General features: G+C 40.7%; 1 protein-coding gene across 4 annotated transcripts in view; it reads left to right on the forward strand.

Moving 5' to 3' along the window:
* Positions 1-23,468, forward strand: part of LOC113914133 (calcitonin receptor-stimulating peptide 1) — a 53,838-nt gene that overhangs the window by 18,401 nt on the left and 11,969 nt on the right. For 2 of the 4 annotated variants that reach the window (XM_035722881.1, XM_035722882.1), the window contains exons 1-3: positions 4,532-4,553; positions 10,093-10,224; positions 13,716-13,777. The exons of 1 other annotated variant lie outside the window; for it this stretch is intronic. The gene's annotated coding sequence lies outside the window, so the exon portion shown is untranslated. Of the gene's footprint in view, positions 1-4,530; positions 4,554-10,092; positions 10,225-13,715; positions 13,778-23,468 lie in introns of those variants that run through there. One more of the 4 variants, XM_035722885.1, reaches the window with a different exon arrangement.

Here is a 23,468-nt window from a genome sequence, read left to right on the forward strand (position 1 = left end):
TACATGTTGTATGATTCCATTGATGTGAAGTTCTGGAATTGGTGCAAGTAAACTATGATTTAAAAAATTGAAAACAGTGGTTGCCTTTGGGATGGGCGCAGGTATTAGAGGCAGGGTTTGATGGAAAGAGTCATGAAGCAACATTTGGGCATAATGGTGATGTCCGGTGTATCTTGATAGAGGTTTGTGTTTCATGGGTGTATGTATTTGTCAAAACTCATCAAATGGTACATTTAAGACCCTGAACAGCCAAAGCAATCTTGATAAAGAAAAACAAAGCTAGAGGTATCACAATCCCAGATTTCAAGATATACTACAAATCTGTAGTATTTGATTACTGTAGTAATCAAAACAGTATGGTACTGGCACAAAAATAGACACATGGATCAATGGAACAGAGTAGAGAGCCCAGAAATAAACCCATATTTTTATGGTCAGTTAATCTATTACAAAGGAGGCAAGAAGATGCTGTGGGAAAAAGATAATCTCTTTAACAAATGGTGTTGGGAAAACTGGACAGCTACATGCAAAAGAATGAAATGGGACCACTTTCTTTCACCATAGACCAAAAATAAACTCAAAATGGATCAAAGACCTAAATGTGAGACCTGAAACCTTAAATTCCTAGAAGAACACATAGGTAGTAATTTCTTTGACACTGGCCATGGAAACATTTTTCTAGATATGTCTCTTCTGGCAAGGGAAACAAAAACAAAATTAAACTGTTGAGACTACATCAAAATAAAAAGCTTTTGCACAGTGAAAGAAACCATCAACAAAACAAAAAGGCAACCTAAAGGGGAGAAGATATTTACAAATGATATATCTGATAAGGTGGTACTATCCAAAATATAAAAAGAATGTATACAAATCAACATCAAAGACAGAAATAATCCAGTCAAAAATGGACAGAGGACCTAAATAGACATTTTTACAAAGAAAACATCCAGATGGCCAATAGACACGTGAACAAATGCTCAACATCACTGATCATCAGGGAAATGCAAATTAAAACCATAATGAGATATCACTTTACACCTGTCAAAATGGCTAAAATGAAAAACACAAGAAATAACAAGTGTTGGTGAGGAGAAAAAGAAACCTTTGTGCACTGTTGGTAGGAATGCAAAGTGGTGCAGCCACCGTGGAAAGGTGTATGGAGGTTCCTCAAAAAATTAAAAATAGAACTACCATATGAGCCTGTAATTCCACTACTGGGTATTTACACAAAGGATATGAAAACACTAATTTGAAAAGATATCTGCACCCCTATGATTGCAGCATTATTTACAATAGCCACAATATGGAAGCAACCCAATTCTCCACTGAGAGATGAATGGATAAAGAAGATGTGTTTATATATATATATATATATATATATATATATATATATATATATATATATATACACAATGGAATATGACTCAGCCATAACAAAGAATGAAATCTTTCCATTTGCAACAACGTGAATGGTCTAGAGGATATAATGCCAAGTGAAACAAGTCAGTCTGAGAAAGACAACTATCATATGATTTCACTCAGGTGTGGAATTTAAGAAACAAAACAAATGAACAAACAAACAAACAAACCAGACAAAAAAAGCCAGACTCTTAAATGAAAAGAACAAACTGGTGGTTGCTAGAGGGGAGATGGGTGGGGGGGATGGTTGAAATAGATCAAAGGGATTACGAGTACACTTACCTTGAGGAGCACTGAGAATGTATGGAATTGTTGAATCATCTTGTACACCTGAAACTAATATAACACTGTATGTTAATTACATTTGAATAATAATTCGAAAAACCAAACAATATGCTTGCTGTAATGCTGCCATGCAGCTTCAAGACAAGGAGCCTGCCCTCCCTTTGAACAACATAGCTCCTCAAGTCTCTCACATATGGATTCCTACACTGCCACGTGCTTACCAGTTGGAGGAAACATCAAGTTATACTCAAAATGTATATTTAAAAATTACAAATTTATTAAATAACTTTGTAATGGTCATATACTTTAGAAAGTAAAGTTGAGAGTTTTTATATGTTTAGATGTAGTGGGAACATGAATCTTTGAAAGAATTCATAAAGGGAAAGGTCAATACATAACTTCTGTACAAGAACCAACTAGTCACGGTGAAATTAAAAAGAGCAGGACAAATATTTGCTTTACATGTTAGAGAAATGAATTATTACATATAAAATATAAAAGTTTATTCTGATATGTATAAATATAAATGCACCCTTATGGGCAAATGACATAAACAGAATGAAATGCTGACAGTGAGCAAATGGAAAAATATTCAGACCATAACAAAACTCAAATAAACAATGAGATAGGGGCGCCTGGGAGGCTCAGTCAATAAGCATCTGCCTTTGGCTTCAGTCATGATCCCAGGGTCCTGGGATGGAGCCCTGCATCGGGCTTCCCGCAGAGCTTCTGTTCCCTCTCCCACTCCCCCTGCTTCTGTTCTCTCACTGTGTCTCTGTCAAATAAATAAATAAAATCTTAAAAAAATATAAAAAGAAAAAAAGAAAACAATGAGATAATGCACAAGCAGGGGGAAGCAGCAGAAGGAAAGAGAGAAGCAGGCCCCCGGCCAAGCAGGGAACCCAATGGGGGACTCGATTCCAGGACTCAGAGATCATGACCCAGGCCGAAGGCAGACACTTAACCATCTGAGCCACCCAGGAGCCCCGTGCTCATAATTTTCTGAGAGGGGACATAAAACAGTAACTTGATACTATGTACTAAGAACCATAAAACTGTCCACACCCTTTGACCCAGTAATTTCATTCATTGTAATTTAGGTGGAGGAGCTAATTCACCAGGAGGGCAATCCCTAGGTATGAGGGTATTCACCGTAGCATTCTCTATAATAGCAGAACTTCAACCACCTAAATGCTCAACAAAAGAGAAAGTAAAAACAGTGAGGTAAGTTGTAGTACATTAATGGGATGGAATATTCTACAGTTAACAGAAAGAAATAACTATGAAGGATATCAGATAGGGTAAAGAGTTGTTCAAAATAGCATTCTGAAAAACAAAATATCCAATTATGTAGGTGCTTTGCTCATAGCTCTTTAAGATATGCCAGTATGTAGGACTATGAGAGAGCAGAGATAAATAGATTGTGTTTGTTCCTGCTCCTTCCCATTGAGTTATGGAGCTGATAAATGTTCTTTTGGCATTGACACACTCCTCTACCTTCATTGTTTGCTCTTTTTTTCATTGTTCTGTCTTACCAATTTATTGAATGAGTATGCTTCTCCAAGGACACCCATGTCACCTAGAAAGAAAATCAACAGATAAATTTATTCATTAGTTATGGAGCCTTTACTTTGTATTCAGCACTGGGATACAATATGATCAAGATCTATTCCCCTCTGCTCATTGAACTCAGTTTACACAAACACAGATAAGGAGGTATTTGCAATATAGTATAGAAGTTCATAAACTGATAGGAAAGAAAAAAAGGGAAGCTAACTGGGAACCAGAATTCTTAGGTGTCAAATATTTTATCTCTTCAATGGGATTTTTCATTTAAAAGGGGCTCAAGGGATTTGCATTTTTAATTACTCCACTTTTCTATACATCATACATTTCCCTCCTTCTGGCTTCTCCCTGAGACATAAAAATGCTCCTCTCTCCTCCAAGGCAAAAATCGAATTTTTACTTCCACACTCCCTCTCATTATTTTTCCTATAATTCTCTTTCCTTTTAGTCCCAAATCCATACTTCTTTCTAATTTCATGCACTCATTCATCCAACAACAATTATTGACTGTGAACTAGAGATGTACCAGCTCTGGAGTAGGTGGCCTCTGGGGCAGAGGCAAGAGCATAGAAGATTCATGACCATTGGCTCCCTAATGGACAAATGAGGCAGGATTTGACCCCATTTAGGGGATGTAGCCTGACTAGGTTCCTTACAACACTCTGACCAGGCTGCATTGTAGGCCCTTGCGCAAGAAAATAGTGTAGAGGGCTTTGAAAATCCACTTTTTATCAACTTCTACTCCACTGCTGTCATTTAGACAACTTCCTCTCAAGTCCCAAACCTTGAGACACATCTCTCCTATGTCTTGTCCTTCTTCCCCTAGACTTAGATCTTCAGAACTCTGATCTTTATGGCAATAATAGGAAATAAGTAGACTAGATGACAACACCCATTTTATAGGTGAGCAAAATGAGACTTGACCAAGGCCACATGACTGTAAGTGGAAGAAGGATGGTAAATGAGAAAAGTAATTGGCCCTGAAACTCATGAGATAAAAGTTATGGTCCTCTATTTGTAACCAATCCAGGTAGGTGGCCTTTCCCTCTTGGTCTGTTGCTTCACCTGAGAAGCTGTGCTCTGTAGGGGTCCTTCCAGCTCTCCACTCTGAAGTGACAAAATTTCTCCATTCCCTTTCAGCCTCCTCATGGAGGAGGAGGAAGCTTCCTAATCCTGAAGCCCAGGCCACAAACTGGATCAATTTAGTCCAAGTCTGGAGGAGGTGATGGAACTTGAGTATGAGGATTTTGTAAAGTTCCAGGAGATTCCAACGAGCATTCAAGGTTAGAGTTTGTGTATTAAAAACTCTGGAGCGGCAGGATGAGGGCCCTCCAGATCTGTGTTACTCTGCCCCTCCCTCCTAATCTTCCATCACCTGCTCCCCAGGTAACTCCTCCCTGTCCTGGGCTGATGCTGAAGCTGCAGTCAAGCCACACCCCTTAACCACTTTCCACATTATTTACTGTCCCCTCCTGTTGAAAGCCCTAATGGATTGTGCAGATTAAATAATCCCTGTGATTTTGGGCTGCCCGGGGGTTGGTCTGTCAGACAACGGCAGAAGCTGCCCTTGCTTGGTTCTAATTGAATCATTTGCTGTAAATAGCCTGTCTTCTTCCAATCAGGCTCTAATGGATGCAGGAGCAGAAATGAGTGGCCCATATGGAACGGTGGTTGCAGCAGTGACAGCAGCCATTGGCTCCAGTGAGAGACACAAGGCTCCAGGTCTTCCTTGTAGACTTGTAGACTTCCTCCCCCTCCTGGTCGGGGAGGCCCAGCCAGGAACCCTGCAGGAAATGTTGCAGGCTTCGAAGGGGGGCATTTTCAATTAGGAAAGTCCCCAGGGCAGGTGATGGAGGGGTTCCCTCTTACCTGCTTACCTACAACCTTCTTCCTCCTCCCCTCTCCTCACTCCCTCTCCTGGATACTCAGCCCTGCTCTGTCCTAGTCTCCCAAAGGAATCTGTATAATCTTTTCTTTTTAATTTTTTAAAATATTTTATTTATTTGAGAGAGAAAGAATGAGAGACAGAGAGCATGAGAGGGAGGAAGATCAGAGGGAGAAGCAGATTCCCTGCTGAGCAGGGAGTCTGATGCGGGACTCGATCCTGGGACTCCAGGATCATGACCTGAGCTGAAGGCAGTCGCTGACCAACTGAGCCCCCCAGGCCCCCCAGGAATCCATATAGTCTTCCTATTCAGTCAAAGAGAGAAGTTCTCATTCTTTCAAACTCTTGCTCTGAGATCAGGGATCCTCCGCCAGTGTATGGGGGGATCCAAGATAAAGATGCCTGATATCAGCCCTCACTGGTGCCCTCCTGGGATCCAGAACTCTTGAGTGAAGAGAAGAATCATCCACCAGGGAATGTTTTCATGTTACTAAACTCCATCTAGAGGGATGTGCACAGGGTTATCTTGTTTATTTATCCATCCTTAACCTACTTATTCAATGGAGCTTTATTTTCACCATAAACAAGGGGAATTGAGATGTTTCTTTCACAAGTTGTGTCCAGCCCAGCAGCAGAAATAAATAATGTACACGTGGCCACTCACTATATCTGCAGCTCAGATGCCACAGCACTATCACTCTTCCCTTGCCCTATGTGTTCAAGTTCATGGTCCTGAAACCATATCACCTGGAGTATACAAGGAAGATAATTCTGGGAGGAAAGAGAATTGGACTGTAGCCACTCTCCTGATGGAACCCCCAAAACCAGGATGGACTGGGCTGTCCTAGTCAAGACCAAAGGACAGGAAAAAGCCAGGACAATGAGAATGGTATGAGAGCACCCAGGGGTGGACTGCGTCAGCTGGAAGAAATATTGTTTCTGGACATGGTGTCCTGCTAGAAACAGGAAAATCCCTAGTTAGCAGCACATGTGCACACCGGGGGAAATGAAGAAGAGTATGTGTGAGTATAACTCAGAGGTGTTATAGGAGCACCTTAAGACTGAATTTCAGAGCAGAAAAGCTCCCCTGAAACTGGGAACAAGACATCACTGGCTCCGCATTGCCTGGAACTGTGATTTACAACCAAGGCAGGCCCACTCTTTTTATCTCTGTACCACTTTACATATGGACCCTTTTCCCAAAATGTTCTTTATCTTCTCTCTTAGATTTTAAGGCTCAGATTTCCACTCCTCCCTCCAAAGGAAACAATCCCTCTCTTCTGTGTTTTATTTATTTATTTTTTTAATCTTTCCCCACGTTTGGGAAATTCTTTGTCATTATTTCTTTAAATAAATTCTCTTTCCCCATCTCCCTCTGGGACCCCAATTATTCTGATATTTGTCTTTGATAAATCCCCATAGTTCATGTAGTTCATATAGGTTTTCTTTGCTTTTTAAAAATTGATGTTCTTTCATTTTTGTCTGTGTTGTTTCAAAATTCCTATCTTCCAAGGCACATGTTCGTTCTTTCATCTGGTCTGCCCTGATGCAGAGGCTCTCTACTGCATTCTTCATCTCAATCATTGACTTCTTCAGCTCCAGAATTTCTGTTTGTTGCTTTTCTATCATTTCAATCATTTTGGGAAATAATTCATTTTGTTCATATATTTTATTCCAGATTTCATTGAATTGACTTTCTGAGTTTTCTTATAACTCATTGAAACTTCATAACTGCTATTTTAAGTTCTTTATCAGTTAGAGTGCAATATTCCATGCCTTTGAGCTCACTTGCTAGAGACTTGTGATTTTCTTTTTGTGATGCCATGTTTTCTTTGATTTTTTTCATATTTTATTTGAAGTAGTGGATACCTCCTTAACTCTGTGCTCGTTGCCTTCAGCAGATGGTATGTTATATTTTATGGCATTGTTATTTTTTTAAGATTATTTATTTATTTATTTATTTGAGAGAGAGAGAGTGAGCAAGGGAGAGAGAGCGCAAGAGAGCGCATGAGCAGGGGGAGGAGCAGAGGGAGAGGGAGAGCAGACTCCCTGCTGAGCAGGGAGCCCAATGCAGGACTCCATCCCAGGACCCTGGCATCATGACCTGAGCCAAAGGCAGACGCTTAACGACTGAGCCACCCAGGTGCCCCTATGGCATTGTTATTAACAGAGTTTTTCCTCTGTGCTTGTGGAGCTGAACCTGCTCCACTCTTTTTGCTCTGTCCTGTGGCGGGATTTTTAAGTTTTTATGTTTTCTCTGGTTCTTGAAATTCACCAGGCTGGTTACTGGAAACCTCTCCTGTATTCCAGAAGGTGGCGCTATAGCTCAAGTTTATGGTTTCTTACTTGCCTGCCAACCACGGGCTATTTTCTGAGGGTGCTGTCTGCAGAGAGCTCTAGCAAACACACCTGAAAGCAGGCACAGGGAGCCTGCAGCAGGGTGCCCAGAGGTGTGGTTTTAGCAGTAGTGCCCTGGGGGCACCTAGCTACCGGGTAGGGAGGTCTGGTACTCTGGTACTCCCAGAGGCTGGTGAATGGACTTCCCGCGGAGCACAATCCCTTTAAGGTGGTTTGAACTTCTTACCAGCCTCTTTCCTAATATCCTCCCTCCCCAAGGTTTAAAACTCCCATTTTGGCACTCCCAGTGCTGATGGAGACAAATGGGTTTCTCCAGTCACGTTCTGCCAGGCTGGGGCAGCCAGGTACTCACTCACCGCTTTCCCTTTCCCTGTGGGAGAGGTCACCACCACCAGATAAAGCAACCTTGTTCACTGTTTCTTTGGGGAGGAGGACAAGCGACAGGAAATTGTCTCTTACTGCCTCCACGGCAACCAAATTCATATTTTTTCTTTTCTTCTTTTTCTCCGATGGTGTGCCTGAGCCTGGACTTCTACAAATTGTCACGCCAAGTGGGAGTGCCTGCCCCCGTCAGCATGCATCCGATTTTTGCCTGAGGGCGGCTAGAAGGGTCCAGGCTCCGCCTGTTCTGTGTTCTGTTAATGGAAGTTTGTCTGTCTCTTACCAGGAGCCGTGGTGGGTGAGATTCCTCCCAGGTTCCTTGGAGTAAAGTCCTAGGACCCAAAAGACCAATCAAGGCAATTTTGTTCGTGAATGGATGACTAATTCGTTGACTTAAAAGGGGGATAAAGAGGAAGAACGGCTTGCCGCTATGTTGCTGACGTTAACTCTTACTGCTTTTGGTTATCGCATCCCCATGGTCTCCTCTGATTCTTTAACAGCTTCGTAGTCTTTCCTAGCTTTTTCATGATTTTGACGCTTTTGAATGCACTGATCATATATTTCTTAAACTGCCCCCAATTGAGGTTATCTGATATTTTCTCATGGTTAGATAGAGGTTATGGATCTTGGTAAGGAATATCCCAGAAGAGAGGTGCCTGTCTCATTGATCCATCAGGCAGTTCATGAAGTCAATCTGCTTCAGATTCTCTCTCCCTCTCCCTCACTCTATCTCTCTCAAGTAAATAAATAAAATCGTTAAAAAAACAAAATAAAATGACAGTTAAAAAAAGACATATTTACAATGAGCCATAATATGATGTGGTATATGAACCACGCTAGTGGCATGAGCCAAAACTCTCAGAGGGCAAGGACAGCATCCTTCACCTCTCTACCCTTAATGTCAGGCAAAATATGTGGCATAGAGGACTTCAGCACAGACTTCTCTACCAAATGAATCCATGCTCTGGGAGCTCAGAAGACAAAGTGGAAGCCTTGGATACACAGTAATTTAAATCTCTTAGGATTTACTATAAGCTCATTGAGGACAGTGGTTTACTTTCTCTGTATTTTTTTCAAAAAAAATTTTTTTAAAGATTTTTTTAAATTTATTTATTGAGAGAGAGAGAGAGAGAATGGTAGTTATTTATTTATTGAGAGAGAGAGAGCGTGAGAGGGAAGAAGGTCAGAGGGAGAAGCAGACTCCCTGCTCAGCAGGGAGCCTGATGTGGGACTCGATCCTGGGACTCCAGGATCATGACCTGAGCCGAGGCAGTTGCTTAACCAACTGAGCCACCCAGGCACCCTCAAAAATCGTATTTATTTATTTGAGAGAGAGAGCAAGCACGGGGTGGGGGGGAAGAGGAGGGGAGAAGCAGGTTCCCTGCTGAGCAGGGAGCCCAGTGGTGAGCTCAATCCCACGACATAGAAATCATGACCAACCAGAGCTGAAGGCAGACACCCAATTGACTGAGCCACCTAGGTGCCCCCACTTTCTCTATATTTTGTTGATATATGTTTGGGATTGTTAGTATGTTTTGTTTATCTTTCATGAAAATTTCTTTACAGTCATTGTTAATTTTTTAAAAATATTTTTAAATAAATTTTTAAATAAAATTTTTAATTTTTAAATAAATATTTTTTAATAAAAGTTTTTAAATTTTTAAAATAATTTTTAAATAAAAATCTTTCCTATCATGAAGCACACTATAACATGAAAAGAGCAAATCTCAGATGCTTATCTTGCAAACAGTAAATTCCTAATTATCTATTTCCATCTGAGTCACAGATAATATGGGACAAATATCCGTCTTTATTGCTCCCTTTTCCCACCACCTACCTGCACCCTGGCCACCTACCCTAACTCCTAACTTTCTTTCATACGCATTTAGAAAATCAGAGTAATTTTATCCTTAGGCCAAGCAACACACCAGTAGACTGGTGTGAGAATCCTGTAGTGTCAGGTAAAGTAAATGACTGTGAGGTCATAACTAACACTGTTCCTTCTATTACTGTGTGTAGTTTATGCTAATGTATTTTATTTCTGAGGCCAATTGAAAGATGAGGTAAGTAATCATGTTGGCTATGGGAACACTTAGCATTATTGTGGGAAATTAAAGCTGTTTTATTCTTGTATTTATGGTTCTTCCGACTCTTGTGGTGGAATCAAACTTGGTCAGATTGCTTGCTTTTTCTTAAAGAGTTTTACAACTCCAGATGAAAGCCCTGGCTGCCTGTCTTCAAAACTCATTGGAGTTGGTGGCTCCATGTGTGACAGCTGTCGTGCACCCAGGGAGGACAAACACACTTCAAATACCTATAATGCCCCTCAGGTAAGAAATAGTGTTTGAAAGAAAACTTAGAAAGTAATTCTGATACTTCATAACTAATCTGTACTCTGTAGATGCATTTGAAAGTCTATCTTATGATAAAACCTAAACTCAAAGTAAGAAATACAGGGAATGTAGAAAAGGAAATATAAGTTCCTATTTCCCAAATCTTAGGTCAATAATTGTTGATTTTTGAATAATGGATATCCATATTTTATTGTTTTTCTGAATCTGAAGATTTTTTTTTTTTACTAGAACTATACGTGTGGAGGTGTAATGCTCATGGTAGTCCCCAGGGTGTCAAAAAGCTGTTGTAGTTGCACGATCACCAATATTTCTTTAATGAATGAGAAGCAATTTATTTTGCCTTTTACCTTCCATTTTAGCACAGCACCCAGTTATTATTAGTTATTCTTTTTATTATTTTTCCATATGAGATATTGAATCTTCACATAACTGATAAGTAAATCTAGAGTGGAAAGGTGAAGAAACTTTTCTAAAATCACATTAGTGTTGCAGATGGGATTTGAACCTAGATTGTTGTTCTAAGCTTAGGTTCTTATTGTTAATTAAAATCTGTCTAAAGCTTTGGGTCAAGAATTAGATGTTAAGTTTATCAGTAGGAAAATACTTAGACATGGCTCAATCCAAGTGAGCTGTGACACTCTCTAAAAAACTGTATCCTTGGGTCTTTCATGCCAGGGATGTGGGTTACATACAGATTTGCATTTGAATATTACTATGTCTGTTGTTTTGTGTGAGAAATACTTAAACTAATATAACAAAGCAAGATCTAAAGATACAATGTGGAGTGAACTAAAATATTATGTTGCTTCTTCTCCATTCTTCTACCAATTCAATTTCATGATTCTATAACACATTGATTAAATGTCATAAGATAAGGAGTTAGGAGATAAAAGGAAGCACAGAAATTCTGTTAATATAAAATGAATTATAGAATGCTTCCAGAATGAAGCTGATCTTGATCAGTGTGATGAAGGGAAGGGAGGATCTTATTGTGAAGATTGACAGTCTAGAGTTAGTTCTCCAAACTTGCTGTGCATCAGAATCACCTGAGGAACATAGTAACTATACAGTGCTCAGACCTGACCCGGGAGATTCAGATTCAGTTGGCTTAGGGTGGGGCCTGGGAATGTCTTTATACTTGGCTGATGCTGGTGTAATAAGGCTTCGGACATTTTTTTTTTTTGGAAAACATAGGTTTAGGACCCAGTCCAAAGTTTTGTTTTTGTTTTTCTTAAATTTCTTTTAAAAAAAAATTTTTTTATTTATTTATTTGAGAGAGAGAGAACGAGTGGAGAGGAGAGGGAGAAGCAGACTCCCTGCTGAGCAGGGAGCCAGATGCGGGGGCTCCATCCCAGGACCCCAGGATCACTACCAGAGCTGAAGATAGATGCTTAACCAACTTAGCCACCCAGGCACCCCTTCTTTTAAATTTCAATCTTCAGCATTTTAAAAAAGTTTTGATGTCATTCTCTCTTACCATCAGATTTTTTTCTGGCTTTTTTTGGAATATGCACAAGGTAATGTCTATTCTTTAATAGAAGCCAAGATTCTGATCCATTTTTGCTGTTATCATATTAAGTTATTCTAATATCTCTTGTGCTAAATCAGATGAAAGTCTATTTTCTTGTTTCCTTGGAATTAAAAATGGAGTAAGACTCTTAGAGTATATGATTATGGGCTATCAATATATTTGTATTTACATTTCCTTTAAATATCAAAGTTTATTGCCAGAAGCACCAGTAGTGTTTGACTGAACCTTCTTTTTTAGTACAGAAATGACTGCTTTCCAGAATCAGCTTTCTTTCTTTCAATGTTTGCTACAGCTTTGAAAATTGGATAAATACTCCAATGACTTACCAAAAAGATTTATGCTAGTAGTGAACTATTACTATTTGGCATTTGTCAGTATTTCCTGAAAGCATCTAGAAATGTCTTATCCCCTTCCTTCTCCAATCCTATAGTGCACTAAGGAGGTTTCCCCAAGCTGCTTTGAGGCCATATATATACGCCATATTGCATACCCAGGTGCATACTGCACACCCAGCATGGAGTCCAGTGTGGGCTCAAACTCATGACTCTGAGATCAAGACCTGAGCCAAGATCAAGAGTCTGACACTTAACTGACTGAGCCACCCTGGCACCCGCAGAGGACTTAAAAAAAAAAATTTTATTTATTTATTTATTTATTTATTTGAGAGAGAGCAGGGGAAGGAGGAGAGGGAGGGGGACAAGCAGACTCCATGCTAAACCTGGAGTCTGAGGAGGGGCTCGATCCTACATCCTGAGATCATGACCTGATGATGGAGAGAGAGAGAGAGAGAGATTGAGGGATTTATTGCAAGGAATTGGCATATGCAATTGTGGGGGGCTGGCTAGTCAAGTTCAAAATTTCTAGGGCAGGAAATTAGGAAAGAAAGGTTGGAATCTCTCAAGCAGGAGGTGACACTGCATTTCATAGGTGAAATTTCTTATTCTGCAGGGAAACTTTGTTTCTGCTCTTAAGGCCTTTCAACTACCTGGGATAGACCCACTCTGACTGTGGGGGATAATCTACACAAAGTCAACTGACTATAGATGCTAACTGCATCTATAAACTACCTTCACAGTAACACCTCAATTAAAGTTTGATTGAATAACTCAACACTATAACCTAGCAAGGGACACATAAAAGAGTAGCACAGCAATGCTTGGAAAATGCTATGGTAGAGAAAGTATAAAATACCAAGGACAGACACAACAGGAGTTTTTATCTTATACTAAAGGAGAATCAGATGTTTTCCTGAAAGAAATGACAATTAAGGTAAGACCTGAGAGATGAGTAGGAATTAGATAAAGAGGTAAACAGAGAATATTCTGGGATGTGGTACCCAGAGACCAGAGAGAGAGAAAGCTAGAGATGTAATTTTCTCTTCTTATCAGATTTTTCCTTTCTTTTTTCAGAATACCTATGAGGTGATGGTTGTTCTTTAACGGGAGCCACAATTTGATTTTTTTTTCTTTTGTAATTATTATATTAACTTGTAATGTCCTTAGTGCTGAACGAGATGAAACTCCGTTTTCATGTTTTAATTAGCATTCCCAGTTACTGGTGAGATGAAGCACCTTTTCATAGGTTTAGTTGATATTCAGGTTTCCTCCTCTATAGATTGCTTGTTTGTAACCTTTGCACATTTTCTATTGGGTACGTTTCTTTTCCTTATTCATTATGTGTGATTTTTTTTTAAATTTTATTTATTCATTTGAGACACAGAGATAGAGAGAGAGAGCATGAGCAGGGGGAGAGGCAGAGGGAGAGGGAGAAGCAGGTTTCCTGCTGAGCAGGGAGCCTGATGTGGGGCTCGATCCCAGGACCCTGGGATCATGACCTGAGCTGAAGGCAGACGCTTAACCATCTGAGCCACCCAGGCGCCCCCATTATGTGTGATTTGGGTATGACTAGAAATCTTTTGTCTTTATATGCACTGCAGATATAGTCTCCCAGGGAACACCAGTCCAAACTAGGAGGAGCTTTGTAGACTACAGTTTGCAGGTGAGTGCAAGGGGACCTCATTAAGTCAGAGAGTACTGGGGTGATCTTGATTCTGGACCCAAGTCTCACTTATAGGACAGAGTCCTTATATTAAGCGGGAACATGGGGGCAAAGGAAAGAGGGTCAAGGAGACAGCACATTTCACAAAGTACAGTATTTTTAAACAATTCAAATAAATGACAGAAGAGGGAGCTCTAGAATCTTGAAGCTAGGAAAACTACACTGGCTTCTAGTACAAAAAACTCATCTCACTGAAATATAAGCAATAAGAAAGAAAAGCAGTCAAACACATTAAAAATTATTATCAGTGGGGACCAGGACAAATAAAAAAGGGGTGCCTCACTGGCTTAGTCAGTAGAGCATGTGACACTTGATCTCAGGGTTGTGAGCTCAAGCCCCACATTGGGGGTAGAGATTAATTAAAAATAAAATCTTAAAAAGATTATTATCAGAAAAAAAGGAAAATTAGAAGCAGAACAACATTCTTTCAAGCAATGTAAACACACCAGAAAGACATGATAAAATAAAGGAAAACTATATTCTAGTATTTTAAATAAATAAGCTAAAAGAAGAAAATAATAGAGGGTATAAAAGAACAACTTAAATTGGAATCAAAATAACTCAGAAAGAATATTATCAGAGAAAAGAAAACATGAAGACTTGAAAATGAAGCTTAGAAAACCAAGGAAAGTGTTAGAAATAAAAGAAACTAAACTTGAAGCAAAATATTAATTAATAAATACCACGGGCAGTACGTAAAAAGAAACAGGAAATGGGAAGGAGGAAAATTTTAAATTAAAAATATGAAAGAAATGAAAAAAGGATTTAAGAGAAAGTGACATAGAACCTCAGGAAAGTGTCTCTGTGTGTTTTTGTGTGTGCATGTGTGTGTAAATTCCTGAGGAAGAAAGCCAAAGCTACTGAACAGAACAGAACAAATATGAAAAAATCATCATGGAAGAAAACCATTGTGAAATAAAAGGCAACTTGAAGTCATATATTGAAAGAATATACTGTGTAGCCTGGAAGATCAACCCAGAGTTGATATTCTAGTAAAATAATTAGAACTAAAAAAAAAAAAAAAAAAGAAAAAAAGAAAAATGAATTCAAAATATTCAATAACAAAAAGTTTAAGAGTCTCTTTCAGCCTCTCTGTTTCAGAGACTATGAAAAAAATCATGCTCCAGGATTTATTCTGAGGGGTAGCATTGGCTGAGTGTCTTCTGGGCTCCTGCCAGTTCTTGGGTAGTTGTGGCCCTCGCCTAGCCCTGGGTGCTCACCCCACGATGTTCTTCCAGCACAGAGTAATGCAGCTGGCATTGTACATTCCATTATGTGCACTCATGCTTGATCAGAATGAAGGAGAGTAAGGGTCTGAGAGGAGACAACCTAATGCCTAATCTCAAAGATAAAATTATACATGAGGATATATTGCATTCCTAGGCAGTAAAAAATGAAAGGTAAACCAGGGTTTTGCCTTCTATTGGATAATCATAACCATATGGTACCAGTAGGGCAAATGTAAAGGTGGTAAAAATCATTTATGTGTTGAGATCTGAAGAGCCCTTCCAATGCTAAGAGGAAAAAGAATTTCTTTCACTGAAAGATGAGGTTCCATTATTAGACGTTCAGTCCTCTGCTTTAAGCCTTGTCCTTGGCACATTGGAAATATTCAAAGCACTTGGCTATTATGATAGAAATGGTAACAGCACACTCAGTGTCCTTTCAACCTTCCTAGTTATTTGGAAAACTAAGGCATAACTGTTCCCACACTTCCTTAAAGCTGCTGTCTGAGAGCAAATTTTGTCCAATTAAATGTCTTTTGTGGGACTGGAAGGCAGAACTACAAACATTATTTTTTTTAACATTTTAGTTCCCTGTGTGAAATTCCATTCCACTTAAAATACTTACAAGTAGCTTTTATTTCTAAAACTGACCCGGAGTCTCATAGATGTGAAAAAGCATGTATATTGGGGAGAATGGATGAAGCAATGTGAGGGAATAAAATTTCTCATGAAAGCACGAGCTCTAAAACATGGGGACAGAACACGGCTCACAAGAAAACCAGTCCCATTTCATATGTAACTGAAAGATGGCTTCTTTAAAAACTGATTCTTCTGGAAGAACTTACCGGGCAGTTAGGCTGGTCTTCTCCACAAAAGTAAAATAATAATCCTCAGTGTCTCCTAACGAAATTCCAAGTAAATCTCCTTGCCATCACACAATGTCCTTCATCTGTTCTTGGTTCTTTTATATCCACCTCCTTCCCCATTTTAAGAAGTTAGAAATGTAAAATAGCCTTACAGCTATTTTAGTTAAATGTTACTATTTTCTAAACATATAAAGAAGCTTAATCAGTAGAACCACTTTCCTAATATGATCTATAGTTGATCTAATGACTAGATATGATCTAACTTTATCCCATACCTGGTAGGACTGCAGAGAATAAAAATTAGATGGAGGAGGGCCAGTCTAAACATTTCATGCTCAACATACATGACAGAAGTAGGAATAAATTTTCTTAACAGCCTCCTCCTATTCTGCCTCATCTCCTTCAGGAACCTGGTATCCCTATTCCTTTTTTTTTTAAAGAAATGAGGGGGTTTTTTGTTTGTTTTTACAGATTTTATTTATTTATTTGTCAGAGAGAGCACAAGCAAGGAGAGGGGCAGGCAGAGGCAGAAGCAGGCTCCCCGCTGAGCCAGGAGCCTGATGTGGGACTCGATCCCAGGACCCTGGGATCATGACCTGAGCCGAAGGCAGATGCTGAACCGACTGAGCCACCCAGGCGCCCCTGGGTGTCCCTAAGCATTTCATGGCAGTATTTTGGCCAATGAGAACTCCCGAAGTTCTGAGGCAAAAGGAACAGGTTATTCCTAGGTTTGCCACGGGCAAAGCAGTGAAAAGGAGCAACCACTCTAGCCCAGGGTCCCTGGGTCTCTGCTGGGCCCCTGGGCTCCTTGGGGCTCCTGTTCTTCACATTCCCATTGTAACTGGAAGTTCCTGTGGATGGCACTTACTGGTACTGAAGAGAAGTTGGGCACTGATTCCTTCCCTGTGTTTGATGACTGCTTCATGGGGTGCTGAGGACAACTGGTCCAGGGCTGAGGAGATTCCAAAGGCCTTTATGGGCTTCTGGGTCTCTGATGCTGAAGACTGACTCTGTGTTATAGAAGTCAGTATAAGACCTAACATTTGCAAGTTGATTGATTTCACACCAGCTACAAGGATATTTGCCTGGAAATAGAAACACAATTTCTACTTGTGTCTTGGGAGCCCAGTTATCCAGGGACACCCCTCATAAGATGGCAGCCTGGATTGCTGGGCTCGTCCCACACAGTTGACTTGCGTCTTCACCACGGCTGCGCCTCATCAAAGAAGCTGCAAGAACACCCACTCATCAGGTGTCCCCTTGCCTGCAGAGCTCCCTTAAATCAGACAAAGCTGAGGAGAAGAAGCCAAGAAACTCACCTCTGGATAAGTGACATAGGTGTTACAACAATACATGGCTGGCACCGTGACCACGACTGAGTTCTCACTCCGTTTCTGTAGGCTCTGCACTCACACGCAGCTCTCACCTGCTTGGCTGTTTTCCATTGGTGCCCTGAACATGAGTTAGCTGACGTTGTTGTTGCAGAAGACCATGAAGTTCCTGACCGTTATTTATAAATGCTCACTCAGTATCTATTTGCTCTGTGTTTACACATAATTCTGGCAAGCCCTGTTTCTGTTCTCATCAGTACAGATTAATTGTGTAGATGTCCAAAAAGCCTTTTTATAGTTATTGACCAGTATTTACAGGTTGGCATTCGTTCCTATAGTTTGCAAAGCACTTTATCTAGTTTTCCATACAAGTTGATATAAGTTGGCACTTGAAAGAGTGAACTTTTGGTATCATCATAATAATAGCCATCACTTTTAGTGCTTCCTCCATGCCAGGCAAAGTGCTAGGTGCTTAAGATAAGTTGTCATTAATTCTGCTGGACAGTGAGCCTGCAACATGGCCAGGCATGCTTCTGAGAGGTTTGGGAAGGCAGATTCCTTCTGCTTGGCTTTGGCAGTTGGTTTTATTTTGAGAATTAAAGACACATGGCTCTCCTCTTAAGGTGGAGGACTATGTACTGATTTCATTTAATTTATCATATTGGGCTGATGTAGTTAGATAAATAATAATAATAATATTCTTAAGTATCCGCTCTGTGCCAATCAATGTGTCTGGTTTTTAACATATCTTTATTCCAGTCAGGTAGTTATTATTATCCACATTTTATATGGTGAGAAACACTGGCTCCAGGGGAGTATCATCTGCTCAAGGACAGTAGGTGAGTGATAGAGCCAAGACTCAACTCCACTTGCATAAGAACCTAAAGCCAGAATCTTCCCAATCCCAGATCACTCCAGTTAGAGAGGAAATCCCCTTAACTGCAATTTATGGTTCCTAAACACTGCTCGAAGGGACTCACCTCTGCAAGGAGTTTTCTGGTATAGTGGGAAGGTTCTTATTTCTATCCCTTTTCTCCATGGAACAGTGATCTCAGTCAGGGAGAGGAGAGCCATTCTGCAGCCTATGAGTCTAAGTCGAGAGAGAATTTTAATCATCTAAGAGGAACCCAGCCAGAGTAATTCCTAGACCTCACTGGCTGAGTCCACCTCTCAGAATGACCTGGCTCTCTTCCACCACGCTCAGTTCTTTTCCTGGCAGCTGAAGGTACTGTAAACACGGTCTCTGTACCTTGGAATTGTTAGAGGATTTTTTTCCTCCGTCGGTGCCCGTGGTTCTTGGTCACACCACTTAAAAGAATGAAGAGGTAGATCAGACGGAGTGGTGGGCAGCAAAGCAAGGTTTACTGAGCGATAGTAAAGTGACAGTACAAAGCTCCCAAGGAGAGAGGGGACCCGAAGGGGTTGCCACCGGAGTTTCTAAGTCAAGGGGTTTTTACGGTCTTGTTGGTGGGCTGTTTCAATCTGATTAACCCTCCCTGTGCTCGTCATCCAATCAGATTTTTGTCACCTATCTATCATATGGGAAAGGGTGGAGGGCTCCTTCCAGGGCGGGGTAAAATCCTTTTAAGGGTGGTTTCCTCTTAGGGTGGGGGCCTGCTGTCCCTGACTGCCTGCCTTCCAATTATCCTTCATCAGAAGGAACCTCTCCTGGTGCCTACAGCAAAGAAGGTGCCTGCGGTGTTGGGAGAGCAGCCCCTATGGCAAGTTGACTCCACTCTGCAGGAAAGTCAGCTGGCTAGAAGAGTCCAGGAAGACCCCATGAACAGGAAATCCCATTCCTTCCTTCAGCCATAAATGTCTTTCCCCTGCATTGTCTATTCTAAAAGCCACTGATGTCATCCCTTTGGTTCTAGGCTCATCTGGCTATTGGAAGGCTAAAGGTGACTATAGCTGGGTATTCCACACATTCCCCCTCCCCACCTCCATCCCCCGCCCCACCATGCCCTGGTCAGTTAGGCCATGATACATTTCAGCATTTTAGGCTCTGGTTAACTGGTTTCTCCTGAGGGCAGGCCTTCTAGAAAAGAAGCTCTCGAATATTAAAAAAATGGTTCCTTTCCCCTCCCTCTCTGGGAACACTAGGAGGTTTTTCTCTGTTATTTACTCCAGGAGGTGTATAGCTCCAAGAGGCAAATCCCACCAGTGGATTTTTCTCTCATACGTACTGTGAGAACCTGGTCAAGTTCCTAGGGGTAAAATGAACACATCACATCTGTGGGGAGTCCCCTATGAATGAGTGTCCCTGGAACTTTTTTATAAAGATTTTATTTATTTTAGAGAGAGAGGGAGCGGGAGTGGGGAGGGGCAGAAGGGGAAGAGAAAGAATCTGAAGCAGTCTCCACACTGAGCAAGGAGCCCAAGGGGTAGGGGGGATCGATCCCAGGACCGGGAGATCATGACCTAAGCTGAAACCAAGATTCAGACGCTTCACTGACTGATCCACCTAGGCACCCCACCCCTGGAGCTTTTATTTATCTATCTATCTATCTATCTATCTATCTATCTATCTATCTATCTATCTATTTATTTAATTTATTTTTTAAAAGATTTTATTTATTTATTTGACAGAGAGAGACACAGCGAGAGAGGGAACACAAGCAGGGGGAGTGGGAGAGGGAGAAGCAGGCTTCCCGTCGAGCAGGGAGCCTGATGTGGGGCTCGATCCCAGGACCCTGGGATCATGACCTGAGCCGAAGGCAGACGCTTAACGACTGAGCCACCCAGGTGCCCCTATTTTTTTTTTTTTATTATGTTATGTAAGTCACCATACAGTACATCATTAGTTTTTGATGTAGTGTTCCATGATTCATTGCATATAACACCCAGTGCACATGCCCTCCTTAATACCCATCACCAGGCTAACCCATAGCCCCCCCCCAAAACCCTCAGTTTGTTTCTCAGAGTCCATAGGCTTTCATGGTTCGTCTTCCCTTCCAATTTCACCCCCCTTCATTTTTCCCTTCCTTCTCCTAACGTCCTCCATGCTATTCTTTATGTTCCACAAATAAGTGAAACCATATGATAATTGACTTTCTCTGCTTGACTTATTTCACTTAACATAATCTCCTCCAGTCCCATCCATGTTGATGCAAAAGTTAGGTATTCATTCTTTTTCTTTCTTTCTTTCTTTCTTTTTTTTTAAAGATTTTATATATTTATTTGAGAGAGAGAGAATGAGAGATAGAGAGCATGAGAGGGAAGAGGGTCAGAGGGAGAAGCAGACTCCCCGCCGAGCAGGGAGCCCGATGCAGGACTCGATCCTGGGACTCCAGGATCATGACCTGAGCCAAAGGCAGTCACTTAACCAACTGAGCCACCCAGGTGCCCTCTTTCTTTTTTTAAATTTATTTTTATTATGTTATATTAATCACCATACATCATTAGATTTTGATGTAGTGTTCCATGATTCATTATTTGCGTATAACATCCAGTGCTCCAGGTATTCATTCTTTCTGATGGCTGAGTAATATTCCATTGTATATATGGACCACATCTTCTTTATCCATTCGTCTATTGAAGGGCATCTCAGCTCTTTACACAGTTTGGCTATTGTGGACATTGCTGCTATGAACATTGGGGTGCATATGGCCCTTCTTTTCACTACATCTGTGTCTTTGGGGTAAATACCCAGTAGTGCAATTGCTGGGTCATAGGATAGCTCTATTTTTAATTTTTTGAGGAACCTCCACACTGTTTTCCAAAGTGGCTGTACCAACTTGCATCCCCACTAACAGTGTAAGAGGGTTCCCCTTTCTCCACAACCTCTCCAACATTTGTTGTTTCTTGCCTTGTCAATTTTTCCATTCTAACTGGTATGATATGGTATCTCAATGTGGTTTTGATTTGAATTTCCCGATGATGAACATTTTTTCATGTGTCTATTAGCTATTTGTATGTCTTCTTTTGAGAAGTGTCTGTTCATGTCTTCTGCCCATTTTTTTTAATAAAGATTTTATTTATTTATTTGACAGAGAGAGACAGCGAGAGAGGGAACACAAGCAGGGGGAGTGGGAGAGGGAGAAGCAGGCCTCCCGTGGAGCAGGGAGACCGAAGCAGGGCTTGATCCCAGGACCCCGGGATCATGCCCTGAGCCGAAGGCAGATGCTTAACGACTGAGCCACCGAGGCACCCCTTCTGCCCATTTTTTGACTTATGTATTTTTTGGGTGTTGAGTTTGAGAAGTTCTTTTTATTTTTTTAAAGATTCATTTATTTATTTTGAGAGTGAGAGAGAGAGAGAGAGTACATGAGAGGGGGGAGGGTTAGAGGGAGAAGCAGGCTCCTCGCTGAGCAGGGAGCCCGATGTGGGACTCGATCCCGGGACTCCAGGATCATGACCTGAGCCGAAGGCAGTCACTTAACCGACTGAGCCACCCAGGCGCCCCGAGTTTGAGAAGTTCTTTATAGATCTTGGATATCAGCCCTTTTCTGTAGTGTCATTTGTAAAAATCTCCCATTCCGTGGGTTGCCTCTTTGTTAACTGTTTCCTTTGCTGTGCAGAAGCTTTTTATCTTGATTAAGTCCCAAAAGTTCATTTTCACTTTTGTTTTGCTTGCCTTTGGGGATGTGTCTTGAAAGAAGTTGCTGTGGCCAATGTCAAAAAAGTTACTGCCTATGTTCTCCTCTAGGATTTTGATGGATTCCTGTCTCACATTGAGGTCTTTCATCCATTTTGAGTTTATCTCTGTATATGGTGTAAGAGAATGATCGAGTTTCATTCTTCTGTATATAGCTGTCCAATTTTCCCAGCACCATTTATTGAAGAGATTGTCTTTTTTCCTGCTTTGTCAAAGATTATTTGACCATAGAGTTGAGGGTCCATATCTAGGCTCTCTATTCTGTTCCATTGGTCTATGTGTCTGTTTTTGTGCCAATACCATGCTGTCTTGGTGTTCACTGCTTTGTAAGATAGCTTGAAATCAGGCAACGTGATGCCCCCAGCTTTGTTTTTCTTTTTCAACATTTCCTTGGCGATTCGGGGTCTTTTCTGATTTCATACAAATTTTAGGATTGTTTGTTCCAGCACTTTGAAAAATGCCACGGAGTCATGATTGGGATGGCGTTGAAGGTATAGATTGTTCTGGGCAGCATAGACATTTTAACAATGTTTATTTTTCCAATCCATGAGCATGGAATGTTTTTCTATCTTTTTGTGTCTTCTTCAGTTTCTTTCATGAGTGTTCTGTAGTTCCTAGAGTATAGATCATTTATCTCTTTGGTTAGGTTTATTCCAAGGTATCTTATGGTTTTTGGTGCTATTGTAAGTGGAATCGATTCTCTAATTTCTCTTTCTACAGTTACATTGTTAGTGTATAAGAAAGCAACTGATTTCTGTGCATTGATTTTGTATCCTGCCACATTATTGAATTGCTGTGTGAGTTCTAGTAATTTGTGGGTGGAGTCTTTTGGGCTTTCCACATAAAGTATCATGTCATCTGTGAAGAGAGTTTGACTTCTTCTTTGCCAATTTGAATACTTTTTATTTCTTTTTGTTGTTTGATTTCTATTGCTAGGACTTCTAGTCCTATGTTGAACAATAGTGGTGAGAGTGGGCATCCTTGTCATGTTCCTGATCTTAAGGGAAAGGCTCTCAGCTTTTCCCCATTGAGAATGATATTCGCTGTGGGTTTTTCATAGATGGATTTTATGAAATTGAGGAATGTTCCCTCTATCCCTATATTCTGAAGAGTTTTACTCAGGAAAGGATGCTGTATTTTGTCAAATGCTTTTTCTGCATCAATTGAGAGGACCATATGGTTCTTCTCTCTCTTATTGATGTGTTCTATCACATTGATTGATTTGTGAATGTTGAACCACCCTTGCATCCCAGGGATAAATCCCACTTGGTTGTGGTAGATGATCCTTTTAATGTACCTTTGGATCCTATTAGCTAGGATTTTGTTGAGAATTTTGGAGTCCATATTCATCAGGGATATCGGTCTGAAATTCTCCTTTTTGATGGGGTCTTTGCCTGGTTTGGGCATCAAGGTAATGGTGGCCTCATAGAATGAGTCTGGAAGCTTTCCCTCTGTTTCTATTTTTTAAAACAGCTTCAGGAGAACAGGTATTATTTCTTCTTTGAATGTTGGGTAGAATTCCCCAGGGAATCCATCAGGCCCTGCACTCTTGGTTTTGGGGAGGTTTTTGACCATTGCTTCAATCTTGTTACTGGTTATTGGCCTATTCAG

The sequence above is a fragment of the Zalophus californianus genome, chromosome 11 (assembly GCF_009762305.2).
Source record: "Zalophus californianus isolate mZalCal1 chromosome 11, mZalCal1.pri.v2, whole genome shotgun sequence".
NCBI classification, from domain to species: domain Eukaryota; kingdom Metazoa; phylum Chordata; class Mammalia; order Carnivora; family Otariidae; genus Zalophus; species Zalophus californianus.